The sequence below is a fragment of the Hemicordylus capensis genome, chromosome 4 (genome assembly GCF_027244095.1).
Source record: "Hemicordylus capensis ecotype Gifberg chromosome 4, rHemCap1.1.pri, whole genome shotgun sequence".
Classification (NCBI taxonomy): Eukaryota; Metazoa; Chordata; class Lepidosauria; order Squamata; family Cordylidae; genus Hemicordylus; species Hemicordylus capensis.
This window is the reverse complement of record NC_069660.1, coordinates 202,396,137-202,421,245: the sequence shown is the minus strand read 5'-3', so window position 1 is coordinate 202,421,245 and position 25,109 is coordinate 202,396,137. Positions and strand designations below refer to the sequence as shown.

The following is a 25,109-nucleotide window of genomic DNA, read 5'->3' as shown; positions in this document are numbered from 1 at the left end:
GTAGTTAGAAAGATATATTAATAGTTAGGCCTGACTCTGTGAATCTCTGTGCTCAGTCACTGCATCTGTATTCTTTATTCATTAGAAGTGTGTGTGTGTGTGTGTGTGTGTGTGTGTGTGTGTGTGTGTGCTAGCATCACACACAGGTTAATATTTAAAGGTGAGAATGTATGCCCTTTTTGAAAATTGGGCATGCTGATCCCCACAGAGGACAAATAGGAGTGCTCAGGCTAGCAAACACACTCCTTAGCCACACCTCCTGCTGTCCCTGGCTTCAGTGATTGTTTGAGGAGGGCAGCACTAAACTTGGGGACATTCCTTCTATGCAGTTTAGAAACCTGGAACATCCAAGCGCCAATGAGTTATAATGTTGCCAGATCATTATTAAGCATGGTGCATCATGACTGATGACACTGAACTACAATAGTGTCTGGTGATCTCCAAATCCCTGCCTTTCATTCTGCTGCTGAGTATAGTCACTCAGTTATGCTGAGTGACTATAATATTAAAGCATATGGTCCCTGTGTGTGTTTCATCTTAAACTTACAATTTTAATTATTGATTAATAAAAACATTGTTCAGAAATGTACCCAAGTCTGCTGCTGAAAATCTGCTAGTACCAGCTAGAACAAAGTCTTCTAGTACCAGTGGATGACATGGGAGAAGCAGAGATGGGGTACAGCAGCAGATGATGTTACACTATTGGATCCACTATAGGTCAGGCAGGAGACTTTCCCAAAGCAGGTTCTACTTTACCAAAGTGGCTCATTGGCTGGAGCAATGGGGCCAATCCTATACTTCCTCTTGGTTCTCCCAGCTCTTGTTTACCGAACAGATTTATCTGGGCCATGGCCAATTGTACACCTTCCCTATAGTGGAAGTCCTTCTCTTACAAAATCAGGGAGCAAACTTCCATGACCTCCAGACACTGTCTGATATTCTAATGAAGACTACATGTAAAGAGGCTCTATGGGGATGCACCCACAGCCCACAGGACTAAGACCTCCGAGTACTAAGTGATGTGTTTTCGATCAGCAGAAAACTTCCAGAGTGCGAGAAGTGCTCAGAAGTCATAGTCCTGTGGTGCAACAGCATGCATGCAGGAGGATTAGGTGAGCTGCACATGGTCTTGTTGCTTATAAAACAGAGACTCATTTCCTCATGTGTCTGAAGGGTGATACTGTAGGTCTGATCCCTAGGAGGAATGGTAGAGAACCTGAAAATTTCATGTCAGTTAGGTGTAAAATACAGAATTGAGAGGAATTACATCTGTTGCACCAGCAGAGCATACCTCCAGTGCCTTTTGCTGGTGTCTACCTTGGGTTTCTTTTTAGACTATGAGCCGTTTTGGGACAGAGAACCATTTTCTTACTTTTATTTCTTTTGCTATATAAGCAGCTTTGAGAATGTCTTTGTTGAAAAGTGTATAACAACAACAACAATAATAAATAATGTTTGATATGATCCACAGCCCCGTGGATTTGAAAGAAGCCTTCAGCATCCCTGCACTGAAGGCTTCTTTGCACAGTGGACAAGGCATGGAGGGGTAGCAGGGAGTGATTTTCACCTCTCTCTGTTTCCTTCGATAGCCCTTCCCAGTGATATAAATATGTTCCTAAGGGCTGTGCAGCCCTCAGAAATATATTTATACCACTGGAAAGGCCCCCTGCTAACTATGCAAAGAGGCACCTTTTTAAATGTTGTGATTCTCTTTATGGAGCAGGGGGAGAGCAACTGGCGATATCCACCCCCAGCACAGCATCCCTCCAGTGGCTGTTGCTGGTGTCGATCTTGTGTTTCTTTTTAGATTGTGAGCCCTTTGTGGGGACAGGAATCCATCTTATTTATTTAATTATTTCTCTATGTAAACCGCTTTGGACACTTTTGTTAAAAAGCAGTATATAAATATTTGTTGTTGTTGTTTTGGGTGGGAAGGGAGAGACACGAACATTGCTCTCCCTCCATTCCTTGTCTGCTGCACAAAGATGCCTTCAGTGCAAGGATGTTGAAGGCTTCTTGTGGATTCTCAGCCCCTCTGTTGCTATAGGGCTGTGGATTATGTCAGCCAATAATCATCATCATCTGATTCCCCCACTGAAAGCAAAAATGGATAACGAAAATGAATTAAATAACAAAACAAATTTGGTTGGGTGACTTAATAACTGAAAAATAAGTTTTCAAGAACGAAAGGAACAGAACAATAAAAAATTGAAAATAATTTAAAAAAATTTTTTTTTGCACCTGTTTAGTACCTTTATGTTTTTCCTACATGGATTTATAAGCTTCAGGGATTTTGATTGGAAAAATTGCATAGGGGAAAGGGGTTAGCTTTCTCTCAGTGCCATGGCCGCTGTGATTCAGGGGCCCCTGCAGCTGCTACTACATTAAAAAATGTAGTACTTTTAAATTTTTTAGCATTACTACATTCAAGTAAAAGGGAGGGCGGTCCATATTGTGTAAACTAAAAAAGAGATTGTGGTTTAGGAGTTTTCCAGCTCCTGAACATAGTGATTTTAGTAGCAAGGAACAGATTTATAATAAACTGTTTATATTTCAATTGACAGAATTCAAGTCTATCAATCAATATAATTCAGTTACAGGAGGACCTTGTTAATCGCAGGTTTAGCACTCGTGGTTTCATGTATCTGCAGTCGGGTAATTCGCACCTGACCTTGGAATGTGCGAAAAAGTGGAGGGGGGGAAGGTTTAGACCTGTATATACGTGGGTTGGAGGCGGCTGGAAGTTACCTTGGAGGTCATTTCCGGCCACCATGTTGTTTGGGAGCCGTTTTATGGCTCATTTAGTTGAAAAAATGGGGCAAGTTTGCTATTTTTAGTTGGTTTCTGGCTGATTTTTGGCCCCCTGGATGCCCTGGACCACTCTGCAGCATGGTAGGGGTCTTTGGGGGTGGGGGACAAAACCAGAAGTTTTTGGCTGATTTCTGGCCATTTTGAGCAGCCCAGGAACCTAATCCCTAAATTCCCATAGACCTAATGCCCCTTATTTACAGATTCGCTATCCACCCCTCCACAGAAAAGAACCCCCTGTTTATCAGTTGATATAATAAACTGTTGATATTTCAATTCAGTTGATATAGAAACTGAACCAAATGATATGGACTCCATCATCTGTTTAGAAGGAAGATAATTTGCAAACTCTTCCCCAAATCTTTCTCATCTGTAATGTGGAACTCACTTCCCCACACCCAAACCAAAAGTGAAGGATGACTTATATGACCCTCGGGCATTTGATTTAGCAGAAATGAATGGACCACATTTGTTTCAATTTTCATGAAACAAATGTGCACCTCTAGTACCTGTATGTTTCACTTTCTAACTAAAGTTACTTGTGACAGTTTCACTGAAATGAATGGGTCTTCAATTAGATGTCACTCATTTATTCCATTTGTTCAATAGGATTTATGGCTATACCGAAAGGTCAAAGTGATATTAGATATTTCTGAGTGAATTTCGCACTTTAAAAAATTGGTCACTGTAGCCATGTGCCCCTGCTTCAGATCAGGGCTATGAAAGGATATGTTAACTTTTCTTTCCTGGATAGGTTTCCTAATTTGATTTGTCCTCTACCAGAGCTGCTATTTACCCAATGATGGGAAACATATAGATATAAAATGATACCTGCAAGTTTCCCCCTGATGAGCCTGAGGGAAGGTTTGTTAAAATAGTACCATGGCCCTGATCTGAAGCCCACCCCTCCTCCCCTGTGGTTGAATATGAGATATCTAGTCAGGTATTATGTCTGATTTGGCCCTAACTGAAGTGAGGATCTCATTTCCCTATGATATTTCATGTGGAGTCTGAACAGATATAATAGGAATATGTGATTCACAAACTGAGATGCCTTTAACTTCCTGCTTTAACCTAAGCCCTCTGCATCTGACAGATCCACAACAGTCCTTCAATTGATGAGAAGGTTTCAGTTTTAAATGGGAGGCTGGAGCCTTCCCTGCCAGCACTCTTGAGTAAGGTGTTCTGCCCACTGCTTTCCATGTTCTACCCACAAGTCATTTGTCGCTTTGCATTGTGGAAGCAACCCACACACCTGCAAAAAGCAGAAGAATGCACTGGGAAGAAGGCAGTCAATAATGTATGGCAGGAACTGCATGATGCTTCAATGTCCTTGGATACTGGATAAATATTGGAGGTTATTATCTTGGCTGGATGAATGGATGATAGTGCAAGTTTCTTTAAAGATCATATCCTGAGGCATTTGTTTTAATTATGGAAAGAGAATGTTTTCATTATTGAAAGAGACTGGTTTTAGGTTTTTAACTACTTTTTCTTTTATTAAGATATTGGAAAAATACAATGAAACTTGACAATGTGCCATATAGTGCATACACATTAACTGAGAATACAATCCAATGTCAAAAAATTATAACCACAGATAAGTCAAAAGATTATCTTGGGACATATCAGCAACCCATTTCACTCAAAATCCAAAGTATTTCATCTCCTTTAAAAAAATAAACAAACAAAAAACCCCGAACACAACACCACAACCAACACCTCTTACAGAATGACAGAAAAGTTATGTCCTATAAGCCCCCGAAGAATACTGACAGACCCATATGCATGGTATCTGGTGTTTTGTTTCTAAGTTCTCTATAAAGGGCCTTATCAATTACTTTTACCAGCCGAGAGTGTTTCAACAAACTTCCTTTAAAAGGTAGAGAGTTGCCAAACACATATCACGTACAGTCCACACGCTAGCAATTCAGTTGACCTTATAATTCTTAAAAGTGAAGTCAGTTTTAACTTTCAAATCCACATTAATAATTGTAATACTTAGTATGCATCCAGCACTTTAGCATGTATAAAGCACTTCATGTACATTATCTTGTAATCCTTATGACAATCCTGTAAAGCAGGCCAATATTATTATTCCTAGATTATCCCCCATATTAGAGCCTGAAGCTGAGATAGAGTAGCATATCTAAGGCCTCCAGTAAGTTCACAGCAAGGTAAGATTCATATCTCAGTCTCAGCTACTATGCTACACTAGCTCCAATATAGGCTTATAAGAATAGATTATAAATGTATAAGAATCAAAGTGCTGAAGTAACTTCTGCCTTCACCTCGAAGCAAAATGAAGTAGGTGTTTTGGGTGGCAAATTCTAGAGGGGCTGCCCTTTCTCTGCCTCCAACCTCATTCTGTGTTTCCTTTAAAAAACAAGCAAACAAATAAGCAGGAGAGTTGGTGTCATTTTGACAGTTCAGTGGCATTTCAGACTGTATAGGCATCTTGATACAGCAGGACAGGCTTTGCAAATAACCCCTTGCCTGGTAGTCTGTGATGAGTAAGAACTGATTCCAGGGGACTAGGCAGGGTTTATTTTGTCCCCTAGAAGACAGCTAATTCTTTTTCCATTTCAGGTTGCCAGTGTGTTACAAATAAAACAGGTATGTGTGAGCAGGTAGACTAGTATCCTTGGCAGATGTAAATGCAAGGCTGCACGGGGATGTTTGTTTTAAGAGTGGTCCAGGATAGTAAAAAAACTGAAGTAAAGTGTGCCGTCAAGTCATTTTCTACTCCTGGCGACCACAGAGCCCTGTGATTGTCTTTGGTAGAATACAGGAGGGATTTACTATTGCCGCCTCCCATGCAGTATGAGATGATGCCTTTCAGCATCTTCCTATATTGCTGCTGCCCAAGATAGGTGTTTGGGAAACATACCAGCGGGGATTCAAACTGGCAACCTCTGGCTTGATAATCAAGTCATTTCCCCGTTGTGCCAGACAAAACACTAGCTCCCTGGAAATCTTGGTTTGCAAATCAGGAACCAGCTTTGGAGATGAGCATTCACTCCCCTTCTCACTTCAAAGTGAATTTCTCTCTAGCAGTAGTTCTGAAGGAGCTTGGTTAGCTTTAGCTATGGCTAGCATCAGTAAACATCTAGGGCTGCAATCCTAAGCACATAAGGAAGGGTACATAAGAGAGAGCCTCCTTTGTCGTGAACCCTGCCGCCTATTATCTGGGTTATCATTGCCACAGGTTCGTCTGGTCCTTCTCTGGCTGCCCCAAGGCTTTGGAATGCACTCCCTGTTGAAATAAGAGCTTCTCCATCTGTGATTGTTTTTAAAAAGACCCTTAAGACATACCTGTTTTTTCAGGCTCTTAACAAAAACTAATTTGTTTAATTTTTTTTTATTCTGTCAAAGTGTTTTGTTTTTATTGCTTTTGTTCTGTGAAAGTATTTTAATTGCTTTTATTTTGTGAAAGTGATTTATTTGTTTTTATTCTGTTTTGTCTTTGTTATATTTTGGATTATGTACACTACCTAGAGATACATATATAAGGCAGTATATAAATATGATAGATAGATAGATGGATAGATAGATAGAAGAGAAAGCCCCCAAAGCCCAAAAAGATACTGGGATTTTCTTCCTAGTAAATATGCATAGCTTTGTGCTGCACATGATGATTAGCAATCAACTTCTCTAACAGGAAAAACAAACAAACCCTTATATACCTCACACTAAGATAATAAATAAAACATTCATTATACTGGTTAGGCCTGTGCACCATTAAAAATATTGGATCCAATCTGACCTGACCTGACCTGACTGGAAAGAGAAATACACCCAGCAAAACTGTTTGGTCAGATTTGGATCAGAATTCTGACATTTTACTGACATTACATTGATGATTTTCATGGTCTGCACTCTAGAAATTGGCAGACCACAGAGGTTCCCCAGCACAGGGCTACCTTTGTCCCCCTCCCCCAGTTTTCTAAAGCAGCCCGGAAGGCAGCTTAGAAAGAAAGTAGTTCCCAGTCAATTCCCAAGGTCACTAGTGGAGCCAGACCAGTGGTGGCCCCGCTCACTCTGCCCACTGCGTCTGACATTAGATTTGGAGGTTAGCCACACACCCACGACTGATGACAGATGCAGGGGTGTGTGTGATCTAGCTCCCAGGCCCCATCCGGGTGTTAGATCCAGGCCAGCCCTGCGTTTGCAGTGTGGCCAGAAGCGGATCTCCCTGAGGTCACACAATGGTGGCTATGCCCCTGCCCAGGCTCATTTTTGAGGACTGCACCCCTGAAACTTGGGGTGGTGGTGGCAAGATGGCCCCCTGTGGTGGGTATTGCCTTTGCCCCCACCCTCCAATTTCAAGAGTGCAGTTGGGAGACTTGCTCTCCAAGCTGGATCCCGGAGTGATTTTTAAAGACTGAATCCACAAAACCAGGAGGTGGGGTTGCAAAAGCAGCTTCCATGGGGGATACCCAGTGCCAGAGGGTCCCTGGCAGGGGACTGCCTTTACCCCCACCACCCAATTTTGGGGGAACAGTCCCTTTAAAGCAGCCCAGGGGCTAGCTTGGAGAAACTTTCTCTCAAAGCCAGCTTCTGGGTGGATTTAAAGGGACTGCACCTTGGAAACTGGGGAGAGGGTGAAGGCAGCCCCCACAGAGGACTGTCTGATCCTGGGGGTGCCTCATGAAGGTTGCTTTCCTCCCATTTCCAGAATGTAGCCTTTCAACTGCTGCTGCTGAATCAAATGTTATTTATTGCTGAATCAGCAGCAGAGGTGCTTTTGAAGGGCTGCATGCCAGAAATGCAGGGAAGGGGTAACCAGAAATTCCCCTGTAGGGGACCCTCTGACCATTTTTTTGGGGGGGGGGTGTCTCCTGAAGTGGGTTACCTCACCCTCCTTCCCTGGATTTCTACCATGCAGTTCCTAAAATGTAGGCAGCCTGACAGGAATGTTAGATGTAGAAGATGTTCCGACAACAACAGGGATTTTAGTTGGAGTTCTGACTGTTGGGGCTCCTTGCTGTCGTGTCTGAAGTCCTTCTGATAGTGCCTGATAGTGGGCAAATCAGTCTGACATTCCTATCAGACTGATACAACTGCACAGCCCTGCACAGTCTGCATGGTTTTGCCACTGTGAAACTTACATTAGCTCTAAGAAACCCACCCAGAGGGATGCATAGTAGGGGCAGTAGAGCATGAGTCAAATTATCAGCCTGATTCTAACCAATCTCACATCATGTTAACAATGCAGAGAATGGAGACGACTGCATTGAGTTGATAATGGTTACTGAATTGGTTATGGATTATGGTTATGGATTGGTTTGAGGAAGGTAAAGAGCTGGCTTCGTTGAAAAAAGTGGCTGCCTTTTTGGCAACCACAGTAGCGGCATTTCAAAATGCCACCTTTCCCTCCAGCTTTGCGTCCTAGAATGCACCAGGCCAAGAAGCAGTATAATGATGTTGTGTCCTTTTCCTGGTGCATAAATGTGGGGTGGGGGGGGGATGGCTGCACCCTACATTTCCAAAGCACAGCCAATATCACCCCCCACTCCAGTAACGTACTGGGAAAAGGACACAATGTAATGATGTTGCTTCCTGTCTTGGTGCATTCTGGGTAGATCAGTGGAGGGAAAGGTGGCTATTTGAATTGCTGCTGCTGTGGCTGCCTTCTGGGCAGCTATTTTCTTCATGGACCTCCGGATCTTCTTGAAAAGTGAGCACCCCAGTTCTCCTATCGGATGCAATGCTAATTCAGTGTGACACTGCATCAAATCTATTGTTGCTACAGGAGGGTTTGGGCTTTGGTTTTTTGCCAGAATTGCTTCCAGGGGGAACAAAATGCTCCAATAGGACTTGTGTCATCTTGGAACCAACTCTTGGTTCAATGTGATGCACAGCCCTGTTTAGCACATTCACATTTGGGCTAAATAGGGTTGTTGCCATGTGGCACCCTCCTTCATAGCTGTATGGCTGCTTAAAAAACAGGATGGGTCTCAAGGTGGCACTAGCAACCTTAGTCCCAAATCCACTGTCTGCCAATAGTTTTTTGAAAAGGTGGGGGCGGGGGGAGATTATTTTATTTCCAAAATTGTCAACCTGTCTGCAGTTTATCTCCTTCTCATAACCTCCAGGTACAAGCAAGCATTCAAGTTGTTCATACGTACTGACTTTTTATTTTATGCATTTACATTTATATGTAGGGTAGGTCTAGGAACAAAATCCAAGCTTTGCTGCTAGTTCATCTTGTAGTGCTGCAATATGTAGTAACCGAAGGGCTAATTTATCTTTTCTTGAAACTGACATTTATAACTGCTGGCCAGAAGTGACATCTATACTATCTGGTCCTGACCTTGCTGATTGCCTCAGCTCCATGAAGGAATACTATTAGCCAGCAAGATAGAGAACATTTTCAGCTACCTGTGAAATCAAACCTGGGGGGGGGGGGGGGAGGGGGAGAATAAGAGTCTTAGAGTGTATGTATAACTATCTGAGGTGCTACAGAACTATCTACCTCATTCTTATATCCAGGCTTCAAAGAGCTTCTGGGAATATGAAATAGGAGTCCATGGCCTTTTCAGCAGTCTTTCAGGCTAAAAGAATAAAGCAGAAGGAAATGACGTCGACCCCATCTGTCCCAAAACGGTCCTAATACTGAAGAAATTGGTTTTTTTCAAGCTTCAAATGTCACCTCAGAATTTTTGCATGAAAACCTGCCAGATTTTATTTTTTTTAGCTCAGTGGCAGCCTCACTAGAGGAAAGGCGTGGAGATACCATGCAACTGACATAGCCAGGATTGTGAATTATAATCTCTAATGATATGTTCCAAGGCAAGTATGCTGTAACCTAGGCTTATTTTCTTTTCAGAAGATGGTTTTACACAGCCTCTCTTCTTTCCCAAAGCTCAGTCAAATTTTATATTGTATAAATATATTTGGAACAGACAGAGAGAAAAAAGAGATCACTTATATTTCTGAAATCACCCTGTACTTTTCATATCCCAAGAGCATGTTGGGATTACATGGAATTTGTGCACAATAAAAAGTGCTCTCAATAGAACAGAGCCCCAGTATATCTGTATCCTTGTGCAAATAAGGTACTTATGTTCAACCAGCTCTACAAGAACATGAAATATAAAAGCAATACAGAGTGCATAGACTGCCAGTGTTAACCTAGTACATATCTGAATGCTAGCCTCATGAATTGTTACCCAGCATTATCTGGATTATTGTTATTCCTCCAGACAATATTTTAAAATGTTTTCTACTGTATTTTGTATTTGTTGTTTTGTTTTGTGATTTGTCATGTTTTATGTATTTTCATTGGATGTTTTAAACTTTTTTTCATTGGATGTTTTAAACTTTTGATTAGATTTGTATTTTTATATTCCATTTTAATTCTCATTGTGTAGTTTTAATGGTTTTATATTGTTAAATGTTTTGTACATCACCTTGAGATTATTTTAATGAAAGGCAGTATAGATTTCTTTTTAAAATTAATGTGAATGTGATCCACCCAGAGAATAATTTGTTATGAGGCGACTAACAAATAAAATTGTTGTTGTCATTGTATCATCATCATCATCACCATCATCATCTATTTACACAGTCTACCAGATGTTATTGACTGGATTTGGTACTTTTAGTATTATCTATATATATATTTCTCCTAGGTGTGCCTGGGGAAAATGCGTCCAGGCAGCCCAGCTGATTGGCTGGGCTGCGGAGGCGCCTGATTGGCCTGGCCGCAGCGTGGGCCGGACAATTCTCCTCCTCCTTGGTGTGACAGCCAATCAGGCGCCTCCGCAGCCCAGACTTTAGCGAGCGAGAGAGGCAGGTGTGTGTGTGGGGGAGACAGAGTGAGCGAGAGAGTCACGCGGGGTGGGGGGGGGAGAGACAGAGCGAGCGAGAGAGGCACGGGGGGAGGCCAAGCGAGAGAGGCGCACGGGGAGGGGGAGACAGAGCGAGCGAGAGAGGCGTGCAGGGAAGGGGAGACAGAGCGAGCGAGAGAGGCGCGCGGTGGGGAGAGACAGAGCAAGCGGGAGAGGCGCATGGGGGGGAGACAGAGTGAGCGAGAGAGGCATGCGGGGGAGAGACAGAGTGTGCGAGAGAGGCACGCGGGGAAGGGGAGACAGAGCGAGCGAGAGAGGCGCGCGGGGGAGGGGAGACAGAGCGAGCGAGAGAGGTGGGCGGGGAGGGGGAGACAATGCGAGTGAGAGAGGCGGGCGGGGGAGAGACAGAGCGTGCGAGAGAGGCGTGCGGGGCAGAAACAGAGCGAGCGAGAGAGGCGCGCGGGGAAGGGGAGACAGAGCGGGCGAGAGAGGCGTGCGGGAAAGGGGAGACAGAGCGAGCGAGAGAGGCACGCGGGGAAGGGGAGACAGAGTGAGTGAGAGAGGCGCGCGGGGAAGGGGAGACAGAGCGAGCGAGAGAGGCGTGCGGGGAAGGGGAGACAGAGCGAGCGAGAGAGGCGTGCGGGGAAGGGGAGACAGAGCGAGCGAGAGAGGCGGGCGGGGAGGGGGAGACAGTGCAAGCGAGAGAGGCGCGTGGAGGAGAGACAGAGCGAGCAAGAGAGGCGCGTGGGGAAGGGGAGACAGAGCGAGCAAGAGAGGCACGCGGGGAAGGGGAGAGAGAGAGAGCGAGAGAGGTGTGCGGGGGGAGAGACAGAGTGAGCGAGAGAGGTGTGCGGGGTAGGGGAGACAGAGCGAGTTAGCGAGAGAGGCCCGTGGGGAAGGGGAGACAGAGCGAGCAAGAGCGGCGCACGGGGAAGGGGAGACAGAGCAAGCGAGAGAGGCGCGCGGGGAAGGGGAGACAACGCCAGCTAGAGAGGCGTGGGGGGAGAGACAGCATGTGCGAGAGAGGCACGGGGGGGAGAGACAGCGCGTGCGAGAGAGGCACGGGGGGAGAGACAGCGCGAGATAGGCGGTGGGGGGGGCAGAGCGAGCAAGAGAGCTGTTGTTGGGGGTACAGAACGAGTGAGTGAGCCGTGGGAGGACCAGCCAAACAAATTTTCCCAACTAACCCCAAAAAGGAAGTGAACTACCACACAGATGCTCTGTGCGGGTTCACCTAGTTAGTATTATTTCTTGTTTACACTGGTTTGTTTTATCCAGACATCGAGTCCTTCCCAGGGTCCTGGGATGGCTGAATTTTATTGTCAATGGTTATAGATATCGTCGCAGAATATAGGCTGTTCCCAGTAAAGCTGCTTTTTGTAATTGGCTGATGGTGATTTCTGTGGCCCCTATGGTGTTGAGGTGCTCTTCAAGGTCTTTTGGAACTGCACCCAGGGCGCCAATTACCACTGGGATTATTTTGGTCTTTTTCTATTATTATTATTATTTCTTGTTTACACAGTCAGACAGGTGTTATTGACTGGTTTGTTTTATCCAGACATCGAGTATTATTATTATTATTATTACTATCATCATCATCATCTTTTTTTTTTTTAACATAATATCTGGTCCTTCCTCCAAGGGCAGTGTACATGGTCCCTCTTTTTTTTTGCACGTTATTCTACCTACCTGAGAACTATTAAACAGCTTTGAGAATGGCCTGGAGAAGATGCACTGTTGCATAGAGGATTCCACTCTAAACATAGAACAGAATGATATTGTAGAAGTGAAGATGAAGATGTATGTCACAATGGTGAGAAGGATTCCAATGAGAATCTAGGAAGACAGTACTCCTGAAACTATAATGAAAGGGTTTTCAAAGGCTGGAGACAGATTATGGTTTATAAAGGGAGGAGGCTCATTCACATGATTACAGTTAGGGTAGGAGAAGCATGCCCTTTTGTTTTCTGATTGTCTTCGAGTTAGAAACAAGGTTGGAGGTGCCAGCAATGAATAAGGGTATTAACACATGCAGCCTAACCCAGGCTAGGGCAGCCCAGTCTGGTTGAGGTGGCATGTGCGAGGTGCTGAGAGCAAGGTTGCTCCTGGTGCTGCCCCTGTGCCAAGCCCCACTTCTTAACCTTGCATGTAGCTGAGGTTAAGTGAACCTCGATTGTCTGAGCCAGCGCCGCTGGGTTAGACAGCTTTCCCCTGGCCTGCCGCCATCTCCAGCAGCAAGCTAAGGGGAAGAAGCAGCCACACTCAAGCTGCGCTCATGCCCTGGGATGTGTGAGGGAGAAGTCCTTCTGCTCTCAGCCTTTCCCTTTGTCACACCACCGCTCGTATGGGTGTGTGGTGCAGCAGAGGCAAGGGTGGTGGTCACTTGCCTGCCAGAGAAGGCAGGTGAGTTCCTACCTTCCCTGCAGCCTGCCTGCCCACCCTGGCGAGGCTGTGTGCATGACCTCATTGTGTGCTAAGCAGCAGCTGGATCGGAGAGCTCCCTCCTACCCAGCAGCTGTATCCAGGTCTTTAATGAGGTAGGAGGAAAAGCGATCTGACCCAGCTGCTGCTTAGCATACAATCACAGCTGGTGTCTCCAACCTTGTTTCTAAATCACAGATGATCAGAAAACGGGGGTGCGTGCAGATCTCTATCGAGAGTGGGAGACTTCTCCTATCCTAATAATCATCATCATGTGAATGAACTTATTATTACTATTTACACATTATCATCCTGCTCTTCAGCCAGCAAAGCTCCCAGAGCAGCCATGATGACACTCCTCCTCCTGCTCACAGGGCAGCTGGACCTTCTGGCCTCTGTGAGGGAAGAGAGATGTTGTGCAGTCCCAGTTAGTGAAGCTGCAGTAGGTGAAGGTGGTGATGACAGCCGTTTGTCTTGTTGTTTGCTACTTCTCTTGCTGCTGCTTAAAGGGCAGTTGAAGGTGGCATGATAAGGCTGTTACGATCTCCAGTGTACACACTCATTTCTTTTGCCCCATTGTCACCTTTGATCAAATAGGGCTTGCAGGTTTTTGAAGCATTATAACACATAAAACCTGACTCGGCACACATTATAGTAGACTGTGCAGACTGTGGGTCATGTTAGGGTTTGTCCATTCAATCTTCAGCTCACTCCAGTCCACATGCTTTCAGAAAGACTATACTGGAATCTAACAGAAACACCAGTTATAGAAAGGAGGAATTTATTTGGGTACTGTATATAGAAATAATATCAGTTGTATTGGGGATAAGAAAAGAAAATGGCAATGGATGAAAGTTTGAAATCTGACGTTAATTACTGAATATTCTCATTCTTACTCTTCTAACCCACCAGTTTCCCTGAGATTTAATACAATCATGAAGTATACAATATTCTTATTTTGTTTCCCACAATGTGAAACATATTACCAAACTGTATTTTAAATGTGGACTAGAGAAGAAGAAGGGTGTGTGTGTGGCGGGGGAAAACTTAGTATGCTTCTTTTATGGCTGCATACCTGCCAACTGCCCTGGGTATTGTTTTGGTTCCCAGTCTCATGCGAAGGCCTTAAAAAATCCCGTCTCCCCCCCACTCCTGCCAACACCACTTCCTTCTCCCTGGCCAGGCTGTCTCCTCTTCCTCCTTCCCCCTCTGGCTCCGTCTGCCAATGAGATCTCAGATCTTATCAGAAATCTCATGAGAGTCCAAGAAAGACTCCCCTCTTGTGAGACTTCTGACGAGATCTGTGACCTCAAACTTAGACAGAGCTGGAAGAGGAAGGAGGAGAAGGGAAGAGGTGGTGGCTCTGGCAATGGGCAGCCCAGAGCTTCCTCCCAAGGGTGTGTGTGTGTGTGTGGCCAGATCTGGCCCCATAAAACCCCTGCCCACTAGGCACGCTGCATTTGAGTGAGCAAAGTGAGAGTGGAAAGACTGTGAGAGAGCTGTTGCTTGATTTCTTCTGTTTTCTGAGACTGATTGAGAGAGTGCTGACCTTGCTTTTCAGAGCTATTTCTCCTATATTCCCTGTAGAATACGGACTGATTTCATTTGAGAGCAAATTTGCTTTTTAGAGTGATCTCTTCTCCAGTTTAGTCTGATTTAACAAACTTTGGGGGTCTGATTTAGGGTCTGATTTAACAAACTTTGCTTTTCAGAGCTATCTCCGGTTTATACAGAATAGGGTCCGATTGCCTTTGAGCGTCGCAATGCTCTATTGCAACTGTGCAGGCGCGCTGGTGCGCCTCGCAGTTCTCAGGGGCCACTGGGCCGGTCAGGCCCAGAGGCCGCTCCCACTCTTCCCACTACTGCTGCTGCCACAGGGGAAGGAAAGGGAAGCCTGCTTGGCTCAGCCCCCACCGCGGCGGCTAGGATTATTGAAAAAATCAGTGGTTCGGCCTTGTGGCGGGAGGAAGCTGGCAGCAGGGGAGGGGGCTCACAGCAGGGAGCCTGGCAGTGTGTGTGTGTGTGGGGCTCACGGAAGTGCAGTCCAGACACCAGTATCACCTAGGTGTGCCACGGGTCAAACCGGGCAATCTGGTTCAGAACTGGTTCAAAGGTTTGACGGGGCATGCCTGTAAAGGGGACTCTGGTGAGGATTCCCCTTTACAAGCGGGGGAGGGGAGGAAGAAACCCTGCCTACCTTTAAAAAAATCCAAATGGGGTGGGCAAAAGGGTACCTGTAGTCTGAGGAGGGCGGTTGCAGCAGCATGGTTCCTCCTCCTGCTTAAGAATAATACAAGTGCTGTTAGAAGCTCCTTAGGAAAGTCTGCAGAAGGACATGCTTCAACCAGAGTGTATGAAGAACAAACAGGTATGAGAAACAGTCTCTGTGCTGTGATGACATCTAAAATCAATATCTTCAAGAACTGTACTGTACTGATTGTTCTCCAACTGGAACCGAATCTACTACATATAAAAACTTTCAGGCAAGGGAGAAGCTTCTTCTTAAGTTGTACTGGTCAGTGACAAGCTCTGCCTAAGCCCCAATTGGCTGTCACTCGTTATTTGGATGTATTTTTTGTTTGGGCTCTCAAAAATGATTTGTCATATTCCTGTTTCTATCTTTGGTGCATTTTATTTCTAATTGCCTCTACTGTGGTTGGTTGAGATTATGGAGTGTGTGGCAACGGATTATTTTTCTTGCATTTCCCGGAAGTTATACTGATATTCTAAGCACAGCGAGGAATGTGGGTGGATTTCCCCCCCCGGAAGTCTTAAATGTATTTTCTGGTACTCTGTATATATCAATCCCTGCCCTCTTTCACTTTGGTTTGGCAGGAGGAAAGGTGTTTCTTAGAGCTTTTAGGGCTGTTACATTTCTCAGATATGATGGAGACTCCAGGAGCTGTGCGATCTGAAAGAGGCTGGGGGCAGCTGGCATTGATCAGCCAAGTCCAGAGGCTGTGCACTGTGGACTTTTATTTGCCTTCCCCTTTCAGGCTGCTAAAATGGTCCCAGACCTATTGTTTTCAGTAACTGGAGAGATTCTCTTAGCAGCTCCTTCATGGGTCTCCAGGGTCAACTTTGGCCATACTAGCAGCTTGTATGTTGTTTGCTTTAAGTGAGATGGTGAAAATCTAATGTTAGACAAATGTATGATGGCCAAGGCTCCTGATTTCTCTCTCTCCCTGCATTCAGGCTTTTGGTGATGAGGAAGGAAAAATCCACTTTAAAAAAGACTTGTTAAGTGGAAAAGAACCAGAAAGATGGATGAATGCTCAGCCATGCAGAAAAATTATGTTAAAAAATTGAAATAAATATCTGAAAAGTCCCTATGATGACTCAAACAGTGAGAATTCTCCAAGGCAAAGAAGGGAGGTCTTTCAACATCTGGTTTATTGAAGCCCCAAATGTTACTCAGTGCCCATCTTAACCACCAGATCACATAGGGATTGCAAACCAGTCTCTGGGACTCACGTTGGGCTTGGTGCTACAGCATATGCTCCAATTCATTTTATTAAAATCCTATTGCAAAATACACTGTTTGAAGTGGAATTTGGAATACATTTCAACATTGCAATTTTTAAAATGGATCTTGAGATCCAGATTTCACAATGCAAAACTGAAATTTGGAGAACCTGAATGGGGTTTTCCCCTTACTTAAATTCCTTGTAAATTAAGGCACAATGAAAAAATTAAGCATTGTCCCCTGGTCTCTGTGCAGTTATGACATCTAAAATCAATATTTTCAAAATCTGCAGCTGTACTGATTGGTCACCAACCACTGACCTAATCCAAAAAGCAAAATCTGCTACATATAAAAAATTTGCAGGCAAGGAAAGAAGCTCTTTCTTAAGTGGCACTGGTCAGTGACAAGCTCGGCTCACTATTTTATGTTTGGGCTTGTAAGATGACTATTATAAATACTGCTTTGGTCCCATCCTTTAGATGTCTTGTTTTGTTGGACCTATATGACCTATATGAAGATTACCCCTTTAGAACTAGAATAATAGAATCTCATGATTTGGAAGGGAGCACAGAGATCATCAAGTCCAACCCCCCTGGCTAGAGCAGGAATCTACAAGCCTACAGCACCTGATATCAGTTCTGACCCTCCTTGGCTTCTGAGATCAGATGGTTGCTGTGGCTTCTTGCCATCTACTACCAATGCACAGAATGCCAGCTCAGCGCTTTAACCCCTTTTCACCATTATCCCTTTTTCTCATTCTGAAATTTTGTCAGGCATGTGGCTGATGTGATAGGAGCTTCTTTTATTCATTATAAAGGAATGGATAGTACATAAACAGACCCCTTCCTAATTGCCATAATCTTCACTAAGGACACAATGTACTGCCAATAGAAAATAATGGAAAAGACTACAATGGACACTGTACAAAAGCTTCTTTGTTTGCAAGGTAAAATACCCTGATTTCTGTAATCTGTAATTATATGCCATGGCCTTCTTTTGCCTTTAAATTAATTACAGCAATGGTATCTTTGATACCTTTTCAAAAGCATTAGTTCCCGGACTTGCTTTTTTAAAAAAAGTTGAATTGTTTTCAAATAAATCACATTTGAAACATATGCTGAGCAACTTGTTCAGCTGCTACAAAACTATATTCTTGTCCACGAGTCTTCCAAAAGTTAACAGATAAAGGTCATCTTTTTAAAAATAAGTTTGTCTGCATCCTCATCTGTTTCAAGTTGATATGCCAGTTTCCCCATAAGTTCAATAACCCATAATCTAACTAATCAGTCATTGATCTTGGGAATTCTAGGTTCATTCTCAACCTGGGCCAAGCAGATTTTTGGTGAAAGTAACAGATGATGCAACAGTATTTGGTTGTCAACAGGGACCAGAGCTGTAGCTAGGTAATTTTGGAGCCTGGACCTAAAGGCATTTGTGGGGAGCCCCTGTCATCGCCACAATATAAGCTGCAATGCACTATTTCTTACACCACAACATGCTCAAGGAAAGATGGAAACCTTTTTTGGGGGGAGGGGGTATTTTTAGAAGAAATCATGAATAAGATACTTCCCACTGATCTTCACATACCACATTTGGCACGGACAGTCCTGCCACTTAAATTAGCTGAATCATGTCTGCAGTGGGCATGGGCTGTAGTCTGGTAAAGGTAAAGTGTGCCGTCAAGTCAATTTCAACTCCGGGCGCCCACAGAGCCCTGTGGTTTTCTTTGGTTGCGGCCCCCCAAATGTCCCACGGGGGCCTGCTGGCCTGCAGCAGGCGGCGGAGTACACAACACTGAGGGCAGTTGCTGCTAGCTCACAGCCCGCCTGCCGATCTCCTGTGATGCGCCGCCAAAGTGGGGCTGCGATCCGAGTGGGCCTGCCTGCATCTAGCCCATGGCCATCTGCTTCTGTGGCACCAGCAGCTAAGGCAGAGGGCCCAGGCTGGGCCTGGACAGGCCTGGAGCAGGCAAGCTGCTTCCACACACCTTTGCAGTGTGACTTGCAAGCATTGAGGCTCAGCCCTCAGCCCCCACCCTGCAGCTGCACATGACAGGAGATCCATGATTGGGCTGCAGGCTAGCCACCCTCACTATCTGATGCATTTTGGCTCCACCCCTCCAGTGTGGAGGATCAGACTTCCTCCTGGAAGTCCAGTCCAAAGGGCACCTCTGGCAGGGAATATAGTTCAAATGCAACCCAATACAGCTTATTTGCTAGTATTGGACTACCTTTATTTCTAATACTTTTTTTTTGTGAGTTGGAATTCTGTTTTCTCAACATATACACATTACTTGTGAATAAGTGGATGAATGGAGATTTGAAAATGACACTACATGAAGGATGATGAAGGATGATAATTCTGTGACTTGCTCAGTTAGTTTGACAACATGAGTTGTCAAATGCCAGAGTTTAAGATTATCATAACTGTCCCTAGTGGAATACACACTAGACAAGTGATTCTAATATCTAGATCATGGTAAGGTACCTTAACAGAGTATTACATTAATCCAGAGTGTGATAATCTTTATCAGAGAGATGTATCATTGATTCAGAAAGGAGTCTTTCAGCTGCAAGTGCTGATTAGTACCTCTTTTAAAGCTACGCTGAAAACACAGGACTCTGAAGCATTGCCTTTTCCTTACAGCTATATGAAACTATATTATTATTATAATAAATACGTATGCACTGCTCTTCAAAGAAGCTTCCGAAGTGGTTTACACAGAAAAAGAAATAAAATGGTTTCTCGTCCCCAAGGGCTTCAAAATCTGAAAAGAAACAAGAGTAGACACCAGCAGCAACCACTGGAGGGATGCTATGCTGAGTTGGTACAGGCAGTTCTCTCTCCCTGCTAATATATATTAGGGAGTCACCACTTTAAAAAGTGCCTGCAGGGTTGCTAATTGACATTATGACAGCACATTACCACAGCACTGCTTTTTAAAATTATTATTTCATTTGGTGTTTATATATGTCTCCTTTTCTAAGCAATACAACTTTAAATTAAACTGCTTATCAATGTAAACCAAAATGGGAAGAGGGAGAAAGTCGGACAAACTGGGATCAAGTGAGAAGAGGAAACTGAATAAAGGACAAGAATTTTGGGATCAGGAACAGGGATGTGCATGGAACTGCGGAGGTGAGGTCTGGTGCTGGTGAAGGGTGGTTCTTTAAGGGTGTGGGGTTTGCACTTACCCCTCCCGCCGCTCTTCCCCTGCCAGTGCTCCATTTTTTGGAAATGATTTTGGAGCGCCAATGTTCCTCCCTGCCTCCCCTGCTCTTGTCATTTGCAGGAAATACCGGAAGTAGCAATCACGCATGTGCCTGCCTCCACATGCGTGAGTGTCCACTGCACACATCTCACGCTGCATGCGCACGTCACGCATGTGACGTGCACACATGACGTGCAATGTGCACGGTGGGTGCACGCACAATTGCTACTTCAGTTATTTCCTGCAAACGACGGGGGCAGGGGCGGCAGGGAGGAATGCTGCCGCTCCAAAATCACTTCCAAAAAATGGAGCACTGGCAGCTGTGGGGGGGGGGGCATCAGGAGGGATAAGTGCAACCCCCTCGCCTTTAAAGAACCACCCCCTGCCAATGCTGGACCGCCAGACCGGGCCACATTCAAACTGGTTCGGAGGCCTCTGTCATGGCCTCTGGACTGGTTCGTGCACATCCCTAATGAGGAATAGGAAGACAATAGGGCATGGGATGTGGCATGGGAACTACACTACATCTGATGCTAATTGGCTTTAAATCACCTTGTTTGTTCCAGGTTGAAAAATAAAGTAGGTTACCTTCATCAGAGTCAGGTGTTTGAGTCTTCTGTCAACATTTCAAGGTAAGTATGTGGTAGCATCTATATATATAATTCTCCAAGACGTACCCATCACTAATCCCATGTGTAATAGTCTATTCACACACACAACTTTCAAAAAACATGGATAAAATAAACATATATAATTTAACACACAATTACTAAAGAAAATGTCTGTGTTCTAGACTCCAAAAAGTATGGCTGAAGGTCAATTTGCCCTTAGTCCTTGTACATGTAGATATATAAAGTCCTTCCAGATCTTTTCTCTTACTAGTTCTTGTTCAAGTTGTTGCTCCTTGTACATGGAGATATATAAAGTCCTTCCAAATCTTTTCTCTTACTAGTTCTTGTTCAAGTTGTTGCTCCTAGCAACAACTTGAACAAGAACTAGTAAGAGAAAAGATCTGGAAGGACTTTATATATCTCTGTGTACAAGGACTAAGAGCAAATTGACCTTCAGCCATACCTTTTGGGGTCTAGAACACAGACATTTTCTTTAGTAATTGTGTGTTTCATTATATATGTTTATTTTATCCATGTTTCTTGAAAGTTGTGTGTGTGAATAGACTCTTATACATGGTATATATACTACCTAATATACGTTTTATTCCTTTGGTCCGTGTATCCTCTATTCTTTCAACTAATCTCATGTGTGGCAGCTCTAGCTGCTGCAGAGGAAGGCAGCAGCAGACAGGCATGCGGGCGGAGGAGGGAAAGAAAATGGCAGTGGCAGTGGGGAAAAGAAAACAACAGCGGCGGCGAGGGAAAAAGAAAATGATGGTGGGGAGAAAATGGCGAGGGGGAGAAGAAAACAGCGGCCATGGGGGGAAAAAGAAAATGGCAATGACGACAGGAGAGCAAGTGGCAGCAGCACCCGGGGGAGGGAGAACTAGAGGCACAGATTCTCTGTGCCTGGGCCAGCTAGTTGCTTTTAAAATCCTTGTTGGCATGCACATAGTTTTCTCCCTGGTTAATTTCTACTTTGAAGTATGCTACACATAATCCATGAAAATAATGTATAAACGTTTGGCCATTGTGTCAGGGGATGATAGAAGATTTAGTCCAACAACACCTGGGGATCCAAGGATGAGAACCCCTGTATTAATCTATATTATTAATTCTCCAAGATGGGCCAGGGCCATGCGTGGGGACGTGGTAGAAAGGAGGCGATTGACTGACAGAGTTTGCAAGCAGAAGCACCTGACTGGGCAGTGGGGATTCCATATGCAGATAGGGAGAAGGAGCCTGTGAGAGCAGAAGCACCATGGTGATTGGGCAGTGGGGATTCCATATGCAGATAGGGAGGAGCAGCCTATGGCACTGTGGTGACTGGGCAGTGGGGATTCCCTATGCAGATAAGGAGGAGGAGCCCGTGATGGTTAAGGTCAGTTGGAATGCAACTGTTACTGGTCGGAAGATGTTCTTGATTGTAGAGGAGAGGAATCTATATATATAAAAGGATAGCAAGCAGTGGTCTGCAAAAAGACGAGTTGTAAGGGAGGAAAGAGCCCCTTCAGGAGGAGGCGGCTGCCGTTGTGTGAATTAGATGAGGAAACAAGATGAACAAAATCTGTTAACTCACTCAGGGAGGGAGGGAGGGTGGGAGGGAGAGAAAAAATATGAAGGGAGGAGGAAGAAAGAGTGGGGAAGAGCAAGTGGAGGAGAGAGAAAGAAAAAGAAGGGAGGGGGAAAGAGAGACAGAAGGAAGGGCAAGGGACAGGCCTGAGCCTGTCAGCAGCCTGAGGGGAATGAGCGGCCATGGCAGCACTAGCAGCAAGGAAGGGCCCAGTCAACCACTGCTGCTGTTTGGGGCTACCGAGGCCATTGTCAGAGGGAGGCAAGGAGGCAAGGGATGGACCCGGGCCTCTCAGCGGCCTGAGGAGAATGAGCGGCCATGGTGGTGCCAGCAGTGAGGAACGGCCCGGTCAACCACTGCTGCTGCTCCTGGAGGGAGGAGCAAGAGCGGGGCTCGGGTGAAGGTGCGGAGGTCTCTGGGAATAGGGGGCTGCAGCTTGGCCAATAGGCAGCAGCAATGCTGCAGCCACAACCAAGAAGGGTGAGGAGGATGGAAGCAATGGGAAGTGTGCAAGAGTTCCAGCATTGAAGCAGAGAGAAATAATGGCGGCCAGGAGGCAGAAGTGGAGGGCCAGCAGGTGAAGCCCCTCTGGCCAGAAGAGGTGGGCAGACAGCAGGCAAAGCCCTACCAGTCGGGAGAAGGAGGTGGCCCACCCAATGGGGAAAGCTGCGGGGGGGGCGAGCTGCAGGGGGGAGAGAGCGCGAGCGAGATGCGGGGGGAGACAGCGAGCGAGCTGAGGGGGGAGAGAGTGAGCGAGTGAGCGAGCGAGTGAGCGAGCTGTGGGGGGGGCGAATGAGCAAGCTGCGGGGGGAGAGCACGAGCGAGCGAGCTGTGGGGGGAGAGAGCGAGTGAGCTGCGGGGGAGAGTGCACGAGTGAGCTGCGGGGGAAGAGTGAGCGAGCGAGCTATGTGAGGGAGAGTGGACGGAGAGAGAGCAAATGAGTGAGCTGGGGGGAAGAGCGTGTGAGCAAGCTGCGGGGGGGAGAGTGTGCGAGCGAGCTGCGGGGGAAGCATGCGAGCGAGCTGTGGGGGGAGAGTGAGCAAACTGGGGGGGGAGTGAGCGAGCTGCGGGGGGGAGAGAGAGCGAACAAGCTGCAGGGGGAGAGCACGAGCGAGCGAGCTGGGGGGGAGAGAGCAAGTGAGCTGCGGGGGAGAGTGCACGAGTGAGCTGCGGGGGAAGAGTGAGCGAGCGAGCTATGAGAGGGAGAGTGGACGGAGAGAGAGCAAAAGAGTGAGCTGTGGGGGGGGAAGAGCGTGCGAGCAAGCTGAGGGGGGGAGAGTGTGTGAGCGAGCTGCGGGGGAAGCATGCGAGCGAGCTGTGGGGGGAGAGTGAGCAAAATGTGGGGGGAGAGTGAGCGAGCTGCGGGGGGAGAGAGAGCGAACAAGCTGCAGGGGAGAGCGAGCGAGCGAGCTGTGGGGGGAGAGCGTGTGAGCGAGCTGAGGGGGGGAGAGCGCGTGAGCGAGCTGCTGGGGGAGAGTCAGCTGTGGGGGAGAGTGAGCGAGCTGTGGGGGGAAAGCGAACGAGTGAGCTGCGTGGGAGAGAGTGAGCGAGCAAGCTGCGGGGGGAGAGCGAGCAAGCGAGAGAACTGTAAGGGGAGCTGCGGGGGGGATGCCACAGGCTCAGTGCACAACTGCACAGATGCTCTGTGTGGGGTCAGCTAGTATTTTCAGTAAAATACAAACTGTTTGCCAGTTAGACACATATGTCTCAAACCAGTGACTCCTTGCAGCTGTAAAAGTTTCACTATGCAAATATTAGTCCTCTGTTTTTCAAGGCTCCTAATTCACTCCACTGGAGGGGATGAAGTGTATGTATGTTTCTGTGTGTGTCCACAGAAGTGAGCAAGGAAGCCCAAACATATCCAGAGTAGGGGTGTGCATTTTGGAATTTTCTTGTTTCGATTTGTATCCAAATTGAAACACCCCCGTTTTGTTTGGTACCCAAATTTTCTGAATCCGAATCAGCCCTGTTTTGTTTTGTAGCCAAATTTTCCAAATACGAATCCGAATCTATTTGGATTTTTAAAAAGGGTCCCAGGGCAAAAAGAGTGGGTGGTGGTGGTAGTGTCCAATGGGTGGAAGCTAGCAGCCAAATTTCAAAGGAATTAGGCAAAGGGTTGGTTTTTTGTGAATTTTTTAAGTTTACACATCTTTAAGAATTTTCCCATAGGGAATAATGGAGATTCCAGCAAATGTATCACTTCAAATCAAGGGGAAAGGGATGACCTAGAGCAGAGTGTGGTGGGTGGTAGTGCCCAATGGGGGCAAGGAAACTTCCAGAATTATTTCAAAGAAATTGGGAAAAGGGCTGATCTTTTGTGATTTGATGAAGTTTACGTGTCTAAGATTTCTCCCATAGGGAATAATGGAGGTTTAGGTTTCAGCAGACCCATAATTCCACTTAGGGGGCACTGGGGTTGCCCAGAGTGAGGGGCTGTGTAGTGCACATAGGGTGCCAACCACCCCTATACCCACAAGTCTGTGTGGTACTGGGTTTTGTTGTTTCGGAGGTGTTCATTGTAGATTCTCTGGTAGCATATGAGATTTTCAGTGAAAAACAAGAATCCACTCTCATATGCTACCAGAGAATCTACACTCAGAACACCACAGAAACAACAGAACCCAGCACCCCATGGGTTAGCAATCCTTCCCCTGGCCAATGTGGGGTCAGTAAAGAGTGGCAAGAAGCAAAAGAACCAATGGGGAACAAGGAGGGAATTGTCAGCAGGTCAGCCCATGATTTAGGTCACCGATCAGAAGGCTGGAAGGGTGGGAAATTCAAAGAGATGTCAAACACAAAATGGAGACTGACTCAGAGATCACCACAAAATGGAGGTCCGAAACAACAAAACGTTTTGTAGCCGAAACAGGGACGTTTTGTTTTGTATACAAAACTTTTGGATCTGGAAAAATGGGTGTTTTGTTTTGTCTACAAAACACCCGAAACAGGCTGTTTTGGGTACAAAACATTTTGTATCTGAAACGTTTCGCACATCCCTAATCCAGAGTACTGGATCAACCTTTTCCATCAGAGTGTTTTTCACACAGGGCTTTTAGCGTGCATCTCCTCTGGAATGGAGAGTGTGTGTTCACATATCAGCCAGACTTACCCCAAAGTCCCTGTGAGCTATTGGGGAGCACTTCACACATGATTCAGGTTTTTCATTGAGTGTTAGAGTGTAGCCCGATTTATATCTAGGGTAAAAAAAATTCCATTTTTGAAT

The 25,109-nt window shown here is 45.7% G+C and overlaps 1 protein-coding gene across 7 annotated transcripts in view; it reads right to left on the bottom strand.

Moving 5' to 3' along the window:
* The window catches only part of CDH20 (cadherin 20), a 278,191-nt gene that overhangs the window by 107,060 nt on the left and 146,022 nt on the right, over window positions 1–25,109 (bottom strand). The window contains exons 1-2 of one of the 7 annotated variants that reach the window (XM_053248508.1): window positions 12,294–12,341; window positions 9,287–9,365 (exon numbers count right to left, since the gene is read on the bottom strand). The exons of 5 other annotated variants lie outside the window; for them this stretch is intronic. The gene's annotated coding sequence lies outside the window, so the exon portion shown is untranslated. Of the gene's footprint in view, window positions 1–9,286; window positions 9,366–12,293; window positions 12,342–25,109 lie in introns of those variants that run through there. One more of the 7 variants, XM_053248510.1, reaches the window with a different exon arrangement.